This window comes from Lissotriton helveticus, chromosome 4_1 (genome assembly GCF_964261635.1).
Source record: "Lissotriton helveticus chromosome 4_1, aLisHel1.1, whole genome shotgun sequence".
Lineage (NCBI taxonomy): Eukaryota > Metazoa > Chordata > Amphibia > Caudata > Salamandridae > Lissotriton > Lissotriton helveticus.
This window is the reverse complement of record NC_136063.1, coordinates 918,737,311-918,749,749: the sequence shown is the minus strand read 5'-3', so window position 1 is coordinate 918,749,749 and position 12,439 is coordinate 918,737,311. Positions and strand designations below refer to the sequence as shown.

At 49.7% G+C, this 12,439-nt stretch overlaps 1 protein-coding gene across 3 annotated transcripts in view; it reads right to left on the bottom strand.

Annotated features, from left to right (window-relative positions):
- RTTN (rotatin) overlaps window positions 1–12,439 on the bottom strand; it is an 891,871-nt gene that overhangs the window by 625,642 nt on the left and 253,790 nt on the right. The gene's annotated exons all lie outside the window — the stretch shown is intronic.

Sequence of the window (12,439 nt, the reverse complement as noted above, 5' to 3'; positions counted from 1 at the left end):
CAGTTAAATGGGATGAGCAGGGACGCTGCTGCTTCAAACTAGAACTGCAGTTTCTCACCGTACATTGTAAAGTGTGCAGATGGGGTATAACACAGAAATATTATGCCACTCTTGTTTTTTGCATTTGTTAACGGGGAGATTGCATCTCCTCTGTTTTATACATACTGTGCAGTATAAGTTCCATTTGGGGTCTGTGGTTGCCTTGTTTTTACCCGAGGGTTGCAAATGCTCTCTTCTCGCCCGCATTCTTCTTGTGAGATCCAGTCTTCCACCTCTAGCCCTCATGCCAAGATAGGACCTAGATCTTCCCCAATGGCCCTGTCTGTCATGTGGCTGAGCCCCTCTCTACACTGCCTCGTCCTCATACTTCCACTGACTGACATCAGCTAAAACCCATCTAATCCAACAACGGAGGGAGTACAGAATAAGGGTGGGACGTAAACTGTGGCTTTCGGTTGAGTGTTCCTTGCTTGGGCCTAAAAGGGCCATGAAAGGCTGGGGCAGAACCCCTGTTTTTCTCCCTCTGACCAGAACCTTCTGCCGCTACTTTTCCTCTATTGAAATCCCATCAACACTATACCTATAGGAGTCTTGTTCATCATCAGTTTGTCCAGAGACTACCCACTCGCCATCAGGAACCTTAAGCTAATTTCAACCCTCTGGTCCCCTGCTGCTCCTGCTCAGCCTCACATCCCTCCGACTCCTGCTCACACTAAGATGACAAGAGTCGTCTGCACACTTCCACATGCCCTTGCAATCCTGCTCACCCTCAGGTCCACATTTATCGCCCTTCAACCGTAGGCTCTCTATCTATCTCTTGCCTACTCTTACCAGAACCTCTTGCTAACTCCCATGTCAGTGAAGACCTTGCTCACCATGAAATTCTCTGAGGTGTCTGTTTTCTTTCAGCACAACTGATGCTCTGTGCAAACTATGGCCTTGAGGTTCCCACCTACCTCTACATCTTCAAATCCTGTGAAAACCTAAGCTCCACAGGCTACCTCTCACTCTTAGTTTCCCAGCAAATGCCCTGCTCAATTTAGCTCCTTGAGGCTTGATCTTACACTCTGATATCTTAGTGTCCAGCCTCAATCCTTGTCTGAAGAGGCTCCTGTTAACCTCACTTTCAAGGGACTCCTCTCCCTTCTCAAACTCACTCGTCCAAAAACTCTCACTCCTAGGTTTCTGAAGTTCTTGTTCACCCTGCGGCTCACTGCCCTTCCTAGTCGCATACAAATGCCCAAACTCCTGCTTATCCTGTTTGCTCAAAGACTCTATGTGGTCTCCAGGTTTACTTATACTTAATTTCAAGGCCTTGACCGAAATGCCCACCCACTGAATGAGACATTTCTGCTCATCCCCAAATGCTAGCTTCAATCATCCACCTCTTCTACTTGGCGGCTGCAGTTGGAAGCTTCCCAAGACTCCTATGTAATTTAGTGAAGCCAGAGGAGTGGCCATCGTGCCATGTGGAGATCGTAGGGCGCTTAGAAAGTTGCACAAAAAACCCACTACACAGACTCAGACATACTAGACTGCGAGACCCCCACCTGTGAGTAAAACAGGTGACCAGAACTGGTAGATTACGGTATTTTACAAGCCTGTAAAATCACTGAATTATTTAAATGCCTGTTGCAGAAGCTCATGTGCACACTTTGGGGCACAACTGGTACACTGGCAGAGCCAACTCAGCCTTTTATCTTTTCAAGACTGTTGAAACTAGTACCATTGTGCTGGATAAAGGCAAGGTACATTGTATAAAACGCATTACACAGCATGTTTTGCGTATGTTCTTTATGGGGTTTTTTTAAGTAGAAAGAAAGGTTCGTTGGTTATTGTGGGTGTTCCTTCTGGCCTCCGCTCCAGTAATAAAGAGAGGAAGAAAAGAAGGTGTGCGCACATTAAACTCTTTATTAGAGCTGGTTGTGACTATTTGTCACCCAGTTGCATTACCCTTTCTCCAACTTCTCATCAGCCCCCAAAGTTTTCATTAGCGTTCTTACTAAAGTTGCCTGTAATCCCAGTGCACTGTACACCTGCTGCATAAAAGACCTTTAGGTCAGCAGCACGTTTACCTTGACCATAAAGGGACATACCTGGGGTACAATTGGATCCTTACTCCTCTGGCATTCGGTGCTACTGCACCTGTTGCACTATTTGTACCTATGCCCCTGAATATATCTGCTGGCAATCCAACCAAGAGAGTAGCAGCAAGGGGATTTCCCGTTGCCCCAGGTCTTCCCAGCATCGGCAAAGACAATCATAGCAATCCTATTTATGAAGCCAATTCCTCACATCAAGTTTACCCCAATATTCTGTGTCAAATAAGAGAAATATCCTTGTTTCTCTATTAATATTTATTAGTTAAGCATTCCAACAGCTGGTCTAAAATAAAAAGGTAAATTCCGTCATATAATCAGATTGGGTGGCGATATGGCTTGGGTACTGCACATCTCTTCTGACTATAAGAAATGGCAGTAATAAAACAAAAGGACAAGTATTAAAATTACTCCGAGTCATTTTAAAGAAATGATTATCTGCAACCAGGGAGTGGGGACAAATGCTGTGTTCTGTCACCCTGCACCGAAGTCACTTTGCTGAAGCCTGGCATCGCCTCGACTCTCTCCCCATCGTAAGGCAAAGAGAGAGAGCTCTGCTGCTCTCCCGTGGAGAGCCGCCCCCTGGCCTTCTGACGGGGCGGGAGATGGCGACCGGCCTGTTGTCATTGCTCCAGGGGTCCATTGTCATTCTAACAGTCTCTAACAACCTGAAAAGTAGGTGGGAAAAAAACGTCTCACCGCTATCCTCAACCAATTGGCCTCTGCACCGGCCGAATGGCCTCTTTCACAATCCGATCTGCCATTAAACGTCCCGGGACGGGTGTCTTTTCACGAAAAGTAGGGGAACGGTTTTCCTTGAATTTAAAAAGTATGGGCACGCCGTGCCCCTTCGATCCCGCCCACTTCAACCACTGTATAGGACCACCGTTCAGTGCTCCCCCCATTCAGTTGTCTCATAAATCTCTGATACTGGAAGACGGGAGACTGTGCTGTCCTGTTTACACCTTCAGTGGCACGGGCGGTGCACCCATCTGAACTCTAAATCCATGTCCTATAATCATGCTTCCTACACATCCGGAGTGCTGAGACTCAGTTTACCCAGAGTCAGCTTCATATAGTATTCCTGTGATACTTCACAATATCTCCAGCGGTTTTGCGCCGTATTTGCCTTGGGTGGACACCATATACTACACAACCCAGTGGACCCCACTGATATACTTCAATAGCGGTTTCTGCTCAAGAAACAGTCCACTCTTAAATAAGCATTTAGGGCCTTGGAGGTACTATTAAAAGCACGATATAAATTCTGATACAATGAGTATCTACAGGCAGGACCGAACCTATACACTCCGCAAATGCCAGTCTTGTCCACAGAAAAGTTTGCGGCACAATGCTCATAAAAAAAAAAAGACTTCCGGCATCACCCACTATGTTCCATATTTGTTAAACTACAAACATCACCTTTTAAATGGATGCACTCTGAGGGGCGCTCAGGAACCAGATGTGAATCGGAGTACTTCACAGCCTTGCCAAGGGAACATGTAACTGGACGAGGAAATAGGTGTTTGTAGGCAACTGTTGCATGCAGCATGTCAAACCACATTTCTGAGGAGCACAAGCCTAGTCCTGCAAGATGGGCAGGATTCCTGTTAGTTAATCAAAACTCTTCAACTTTGAGCACCACCTTCATTCGAACAGCTCCCTGCTCCTGGGTATTACCTCACTAAGTGGGCATTTTAGGGATAGATAAGTGGTAATATGTGATGCTATGCTATTGGTGAGCATAGCTGAAGGGGATGTGGATTAGGAAGACCCTGGCATGCACAGCCAGGGCCCTAGTTTATTAACCGGAGGTCATCTGATCAAATGTTGAGCCGGTATAACTCGGACTTCCTCTTCTCTAAATGTTGAATGCAACATCGCCACATCAGTTATGAACATACCTTTGGGGTGATCAACGAGCAGTCAAGTTTGCTTCACTGAAGTCTAGAAAAAATATAGCCATGCAAATGTATAAACAAAACATGAACATAGATTAATATCTAATTTCAAACAAAAAATATATCTTTTTGCTTTTTAACAACCCATATGGATTTTTTTTTTATATATAGCACGTACTACTCCTGACGAGTCGTCGAAGAAGACGGTCAATAAAACATTAAGGTCTGAGGCGTGCCAAACCTCCTCTAAAATATCCTCTTGATGAGAGCGATTGATTGTTGCCCTTGTAAGAGGAGGAGGGATTTTCTGTGGTAACAGTTTTGAAACCACCCATGTAAAAGAAGCGGCGAAAGGAACCTCTACTAGTAGGTAACTGTAAAGCCCCCATAGACTTTGCGACCTCAGTGTCCTTTTTTATTTTTTCCAGCGAGGTGTCAACTGCTGGGCCGAATAGGTGTTCTTTGTCAAAAGGTTGATTAAGAATAGAGGCTAGTAATTCAGGTTTGAAACCGGATATTCTTAACCATGCGTTGTCTGCGTAGCAGCACACTTGTGTTTACTGCACGTGCTGGTGTGTCGGCTGCATCTGATGCACATTTGATGGAGGTATTGGAAATGAGTTTTCCTTCTTGTATGCGATCATTTGCCTTAGTTTTATGCTCATCAGGCTGATATTGGATACGTTTTTCCAACTCATCATAAGGAGCTCTATCATATCTGACTAGCAAAGCCTGAGCATTGGCAATGCGCCAGTGATGAGCTGCCTGAGATCTACCCGTTTACCAGAGACATCAATTAACTTGGATTCTTTATCAGGAGGAGGGGCTTCACCTGTTGTTTGTGAATTTGCTCTTTTACAAGCATTAAAGACCACCAAAGAGTCTAAGGGCAGTCGACTTTTGATGTAAGCAGGGTCAGTAGGTGCTGGTTTATATTTTTTCTCAAACATGGGTGCGATTATTCTTGCCCTGAAAGGGTCTTTGAAAACCTCATCTGCATGCTTAAGCATCCCCTTAAGCATTGGTAAAGTGTGTGTTGTTTTTTGACAGGAGCTTAATGTCTCGAATAAGAAGTCCTCCTCTAAAGTTTCTTCATGTAATTCCACCCCATGATAGTGAGCAGCCCTATTAAGAAGCTCAATATAACCTCTATTGTCATCAGGAGGTGATGGCCTAGAAGGATACAAGTCAGGGTCAGCGTCTGTATGTAGATCAGCATTATAATCCTCCTATGGATCAGCATCTTGTGGCCTGTTGTCATCCCCCATCCCCATCCCCCTCATCCTGTGGGTCACGTGATAGTGGTGCTGGTGGGTGAATTTGTGGGGGTAAAAAGTAGGTGAGGATTAGTAGTTGAAGGATGAGGTGGGATATCAGGTGGTGATGGGTTTGTACCCATATTACTTTTCTTTGGAGGTATATGATGTTAATCCTGTTGTGCCAATTTCCTTTTTTTCAGGTAATTTGGCATGAATATGTCCAGTATCTTGGTTGATAACCAGTTCTTTTTGTTTCAGATCCAGAGGTGGACCTTCGGACCGAAAATCTTTTGTTGGAGTCTTTTTTCTCTTTTGTAGTCCTGAGTTTCAGCTCCGAACTCTTGGGAACCGAAGATTTAGGCTTCGACAAAGATGGAGGATGAACATGCTTGGTTTTTAGTGCAGAGTATTTCGGGTCGGGCTGCTTGGGGGCCAACTCGATCCCGAGCCGGAATGCTTTTTTTGTGTTTTGGCACCGGGTCAGGGTGCTCAGAACTTTTTCTTGGTGCCGCAGGCAGAGGAAAGACCGGAGCCTTCTTAGGTTTTGCTTGTTGGGAAAAGGGGGTTCCTGTACTCACGGTATGCTGACCCAGTGTAACTTGCTCCTCTTCTTCCATGTCTTCGGACAAGGAGACATGTTCTTCTTCCTCTGCTCCTTGAGCGTGTTCTTGGTAGGAATTTTCTCCGAAGATGTCCGGTACAGAGTAGCCTTGTTGTTCCATTTCGGAACGTCGAGCCAGACGGTCACGGAGTGTCTTCTTTGGTGAAAACAATCCTCACACGTCACAGTCTTTCTCATCGTGTTCCGGGGACAAACAGAGATTGCACACTTCGTGGAGGTCGGTGTGCGGAAATTTGGCGCGACACCTGGGACAGAGCTTGAATGGAATCCGTTCCATCGACTGCTAGCGAGCCCGGCGCGGGTAGGCCCAACGAGTTTTCCGATCGAAGGTTCTTGGTTCGCAACGATAACGGAGAATAGGATACGCGATCGAGAAACAGTACTGCAGAGGGTAGTGGATTGCGCGTCATAGGGAATCTAAGAAACAGTGCTAAAACGGAGCACAGCAACCCAGTCACCTACTTTGTGACTGGGAAAGACTTCTTCAAACAAAAACAAAGTGCAAACATCCGGACCCAACACTAGATGGCAGGCTATGCACAGCCTGTGATCTACAGCTCACATGCCTCAAACATCGGGTTTCAGAAAATATTTGCTCATATTATCAAGTATTGTCTTGGTTTATTTTGATACTATTAAAACCTTTGATTCCAACACACTTCAGAATAAAACAATTACAAAAAATGTGCTTCATTTAGACTTTCCTAACCTCTGATATACTTTGAAATACTTGTACACTTCATTTAAAAGGCATTTAAGTTGTATGTTAGGAAAACAAGCATTTGCAATGCAATAGGTCTCGCATAAGGAAAGTTTGAGCTATTGATATTGTAAATGACAAATTTTTTATTTATGTGTTGGTTTTGAAAATAGAGAAATTAATAGCTTTGTCATTTACAATGCCAATAGGTATAACTTTTGCAAATGTGACACCTATAGCATTTGTAATGCAATACGTGTTGTATTTACGTGACTTAGATGTATTGATATTACAAATAACAATGGCTTTCAATTTTTGTTTAATAATTAATACTTTTTTAAACTTATTTTTATTGGCATTTCGTTATCAGAACAGTACAGACCATGTAATTAAACACACAAGCAAGAGTACATGAGATAATGTTCATGGGGAACGGATACAAACACAAGCATGTGAGTCACCATCATGGGTATCATTGGATTGGGTCTGCAGAGTCCGTACAGCAGTGTTGCCAAGTAACTGGGGGGATAAAACATAGGGAGGGAGCATCTGGGCGCAAGCACGGGCACAACAAGGAGAGATGGGGGTTGGTGTTAGAGGGGTTCATGACTCACGCTAACAGTGAGGCAAAGCTGCTAGAGGGTGGGAGCGTCAGCTTGGGCGCCAGGCCGGTCGCGACGGAAGCTAGGTAGTAGTGTGGGCCTGTAGAGCGCCAAAGTACGGCGCTAGCCGTTGGTCAGGGATCATGGGTTCGCAAGGGCGGGGGCAGATGGAGGTGTGGACGGGTCATCTTTGCGCGTTAACTGTTGGAATTGATGTAGTAGCATGGCCCATTCCATGGAAATGGGGTGTTTACGGGCATCTTTAGCCTCCTCTTCCCGCAGGGCGTCTTCTTCCGCCGCCGCCCATTTGCAAACTGCCCCTGTCCATGCTGCTATGGGAGGGCCCTCTGATGATCGCCAGTGCATAGCTATACACCTTTTTGCTAGCAATAACACTAGGGATACGAAACGCCTGTGCGCCGGGAACTGTTTCGGAATATGAAAAATGCCCAATGCGCTGGATTCCCAGGTGGCCAGGGTTGTGAAACCCGTGAGGTCTTTCAGTGTGTTGTGTACCGTCTGCCATAGGGGGTGGAGGTCCGGGCAGCTTCAGAACATGTGACGGAAATCTGCATCTGGGGAGTGGCATCTGGGGCAGAGGAATTGTGTAGTGGGGTAAAATTTCTGCAGCCGCGCTGGCGTCAGATACGCCCTGTGTAATATATAATATTGGATATTTTTGAAACGGGCGTTTCTAGACGTACGTTTTGGGGCTTCAAGCGCTTTGACCCATTCCGAGTCATGCAGTGGGCGACCAATGTCTTCTTCCCATGTGGCGCGCAGGGACACCAGGGGAGTATACGAGAGTTCTCGTATCGCCTTGTACAGCCAGGTGACCAAGTGGCGTCCTACACCCATGCGTAAGATCGCGTGTATTACCGGGTGCGTGTATGGTTCGCCGGTCTGGAGATTGTGGTAAGGATGGAAACCTTCAATGAGCTGGCGATATCGGAGGAATTGACCCGAGGGGAGTTCGAATTCGGCGATTAGTCGGTCGAATGATTTCATCTGACCCTCCTCGAAGAGCGACTCCATATCTGTAATACCGCACTGCGTCCACTCAACAAGCATGGAGGCTGGGAAGTATGAATCCTGCCTGGGCCAGCCGACCAGCGGGAGCAATGGGGAATATGGGGTCGTCCCGGGGGAAAGCCGGTGAACCCGGAGCATACATTGACGCGCTACCGTGACTTGTAGGGGATATGTGCGCCGAGGCTTAGTGCCCGGGAGAAGGAGTTGGGTGAGGTCCGGTGTTGTGATCTTACCCGTTGAGGTGCATGCCTCTTGGGTATATCGGTCCACAGTCCAGTACGACAACCATTGGAGCTGCGCCGTCAGAAAGTAGGACTCAAAGGAAGGGGCTCAGAGGCCTCCCTGAGCGGTGGGGAGCTGGAGGGTTTTCAGGGCTACTCTGTGCCGACCCGAACCCCAGATCAGGGTGCCGAGAAGGGAGTTGAGGTCCTGAAAGAAGGACCGAGGTGGAACCACTGGCAGGTTGGTAAAATCATATAGGAGCCGGGGGAGCATTATCATTTTAGCCAGCGCAATACGCCCTATCGGGGCCAGTGGAAGCTTGGTCCAGAAAGCAACCGTCGGTCGAAGGCTCGCGAGTGCCCTGCAGTGATTGCCCCCGAAGATGTCAGCAGGAGAATGGTAAAGGCGGACCCCTAGGTATCGGGGAGCTACTGTGGACCATGAGATCCTTTGCGTCCCCAGCCATGTGTCACGGGGTGGTAGGTCCGGGTGGAAGGGGTATATCGTGGACTTGTCCCAATTCACTCGGAGGCCCGAGGCATCCGCAAATTCGGTGAGTGCCGCCCATATGGGGGTGAGATCGGGCGTGATATCCCGGACATAGATGAGGAGATCATCTGCGTACATTGAGACGCAATGCGTGACTCCCGCTAGTGGGATGCCCCAGTGTAGACCCTCCTGGCGTAACCTGATTGCCAACGGCTCGACTGCCAGTGCGAAGAGGAGAGGCGAGAGGGGGCACCCCTGCCTCGTGCCTCGTCGGACCTCAAACGCCGCCGATATGTGTTTCCCGATTAGGACCCGTGTGGTCAGGTCTGTATATAGGAGACGCGTGTACGCCATGAGTACTGGGCCGACGTTGAGACGGCGCAGGACCGAGAAGAGATATGGCCAGGTGAGAGTGTCAAACGCCTTCTCTAGGTCTAGGATGAGACAGGCGGAGTAAGGATATCTGTCCCGCACCTGGTCTTGAACATGGAAGACTCGGCGGATGTTCTGTGAGGTGTTTCTCCCTGGGACAAATCCGCACTGATCTGGGTGGACTAGCGGGCGTATGACCTGGGCGTATCTATCAGCCAGCACCTTCCCGAGGAGTTTACAGTCTGCCGACAGTAGTGTGATGGGGCGGTACGAACCCATATGACGTGGGTCCCGATGTGGTTTTAGAAACGTCACGATTACGGATTCCCTTAAGGAGCGGGGTAGCACACCCTGATCGAGGGCCGTTGCAAACACCTGAGCCAGGCGTGGGACCACCAGGGGGGAGAACGTCTAGTAGTATTCTAGCGGGAAGCCGTCCAGTCCCGGGGCTTTATTGCGAGATAGGGCTCGCAGTGCCTGAGTGATATCCGGGGGCGCTATCTTCGCGTCGAGCGTGAGCTTGTCAGCGTCCGAGATCGCTGGTAGAGACAGCGGATCAAGAAACTGGGCGACCGACGACGGAGAGAGCGCGGTCGGGGCGCCATAGACTGCAGCATAATAGCGCTGGAACGCCAGGAGGATCTCCGCCTGGGAGCGCACGAGCTCACCTTCCGGGTTGACGATGTCTGTGATCGGTTTGATCTCAGTGTCCTGTCGCGCCAGCCAGGCGAGCATCGCACCTGTTTTGTCTCTGTCCTTATGGACTCTGGAGGCATAGGCCCTGAAATTATATTTCCTGAGATCAGCGCAGGCTGCCTGGTAGGTTGACTTTGCTTCAGCTGTGAGCGCAGCGTGCTCCTCTGATGGATTAACTTGTTTAGTGAGTGTGGCTAAGCGCTGTCCCGTGGTTGTAAGTGTCTGTTCCAACGTGCGCCGAACCCCTGTGATTTGTTTGATGCATTCCCCCCGTGTCACCACCTTAAACGCATCCCACTCTACGAATGTCGAGGAAGCTGTGTTCGTGTTGTGTGAGAAGTAGTCCTGTATGCTGCGCTTGTGCGAATCTCTGAACACCTGGTCTGTCAGACATTCCCTGGGTAGTCGCCAGGTGGGGACGGGCGGGTGAGGGGGGCGCCAGGTGAGCCGCAGTATGTGGGCGTCGTGATCTGATATAACCCGACCCAAGTAGTCCGCAGAGACCACCTTAGGGAGGATCTGCGCTGAGCATAGAAACCTGTCTAGGCGGACCCGAAGGTTGTGTGGGATAGAATGGAACGAGTAAAGGCGGGTATGAGGATGCAGGTGTCGCCAAGCACCGGTGAGCGCCCATTGTGTAGCCCAAGCTCTGAACAGCTTCGATTGTCGGGGAGCGTGGAGGGGGGGGGGGGGGGGGGGGGATCGGTCTATGGAAGGGTCGAGCGTGCAGTTGTAATCGCCTCCCAGAACCCAGGGAATAGCAGTGGACTGGGCCAAGACTCCCGTAAAGTGATCCCAGAATTTGCCCTGCTCAGTATTAGGGGCGTATATGCTGCCCAACAGGATCCCCTGGCCATCCAATAGCCCCTCCAGTAGAGCGTATCTGCCCTCCATGTCCACCACCCGTTTGAGTTCTCGGAAGGGGGTACCTGGCCTAACCCAAATTAATGCGCCACGCGCAAAAGCCGAGTATGTCGTGGCACAAAACGTCCCGCGCCATCTAGCTTGCAACCTGCCCAATTCGGTGCCGTTAATATGTGTCTCCTGTAGGAGAGCAATTCCAGACGCCATGCGCTTGATGTAGGAGTAGACGGAATAGCGTTTACTAGGCGTGCGGAGGCCCCGCACATTTAGTGTGAGGACATTAACGTCCGATCGCGGAGCCGCCATCACTCAGAGTTCGCGTGGACAACTGATAGCCCCCCATAGACCAGGGGGATTGTGAGGTTGTATATCGCATACATGCCCGTGCACGCCGTGCTGCTGAGGGGAAGGGACAGGAACTAAAATGGATGAAAACTGTTATAACAGGGGGTGGGAAACAGTCCCAATGCAGGGGATACATCACCGGGAGCGGTATATCCAAACTAGTGTCCCACTAGGGGCGAAATGTAACAAGATTCTGCGGGGGTGGCAGCGTGTGTATATGCGAGGCTGGGCGCTGATCGGGCTTTTACAGCAGTAGTGTATGTCGCGCGTGAGCCTGCATAGAAAGAGCGCTTATGTACACGCAGCGCGCATTCTGTAAATGAAGTGTTCATAAAGAGGATACAGTTCAGTCTCATATCACTTCAGAGGTGTCGGGTCTTCCATCCAGGGTAGCGCTCATCGTTTGCGTGATGACCAGGGGGGAAGAGACTGGGCCTATTCCTGACATTGTGCCATCACTGTCTCGGTCCTTCTCCGGGGTGAAAAGCTGTGGTTGAAGCTCCAAGTCTGGTGCTAGGGGTGACAAGTACAGTCCAGCTACTGCTCTCAGGGCGTCCCGTCTCTCTCGTACAATCTGCGTTAAGTCCGGTGATCCCGAGGGGGAGGATCCTTGGCTCTTGGAGGGGCCTGCCCGGGGGCGCTTTGGGCCACGTCTTCTGAATCTTCGTGAGCTATTATTTTGGTCTCGCTGGGGCCCAGCCTTGGGGATCAGTGGGCAGTGAAACTCAGCCCAATCTCGCGCTTCCTCTGCAGTGACGAAGAAGAGGGCCTTACCCTTGTGTATTACCTTGAGGCGGGCTGGGAATAGCAAGGAGTACTGGACATCGTTTGCACGGAGACGTCTTTTGACCTTGAGGAATGCAGACCTCTGCTGCTGGACCTGTCGAGCATAGTCCAGGAACACCATGATCTGCTGGTCTTCTACTTGCAGGGGACCCGCTGCCCGGGCCGCGCGAAGCACCGCGTCACGGTCTCGGAAGTGTAGGAACTTGGCTAACATGGGTCTCGGAGGGGAGCCTGGTCTTGGTTCCCGGGCGGGGACCCGGTGGGCCCTTTCAATAGAGAAGAACGCCGAGCGTTCCGACTCGGGGGTGAAGGACCTGGTCCATGATTCCATGTAGGTCAGGGGATCTGAGTTCTCGATTCCCTCCGGAAGGCCCAGGACGTGGATATTGCAGCGTCTCGATCGCCCCTCCAAATCAACTGTGCGCTCCTCCAGGGCCGCCACGCGACGCA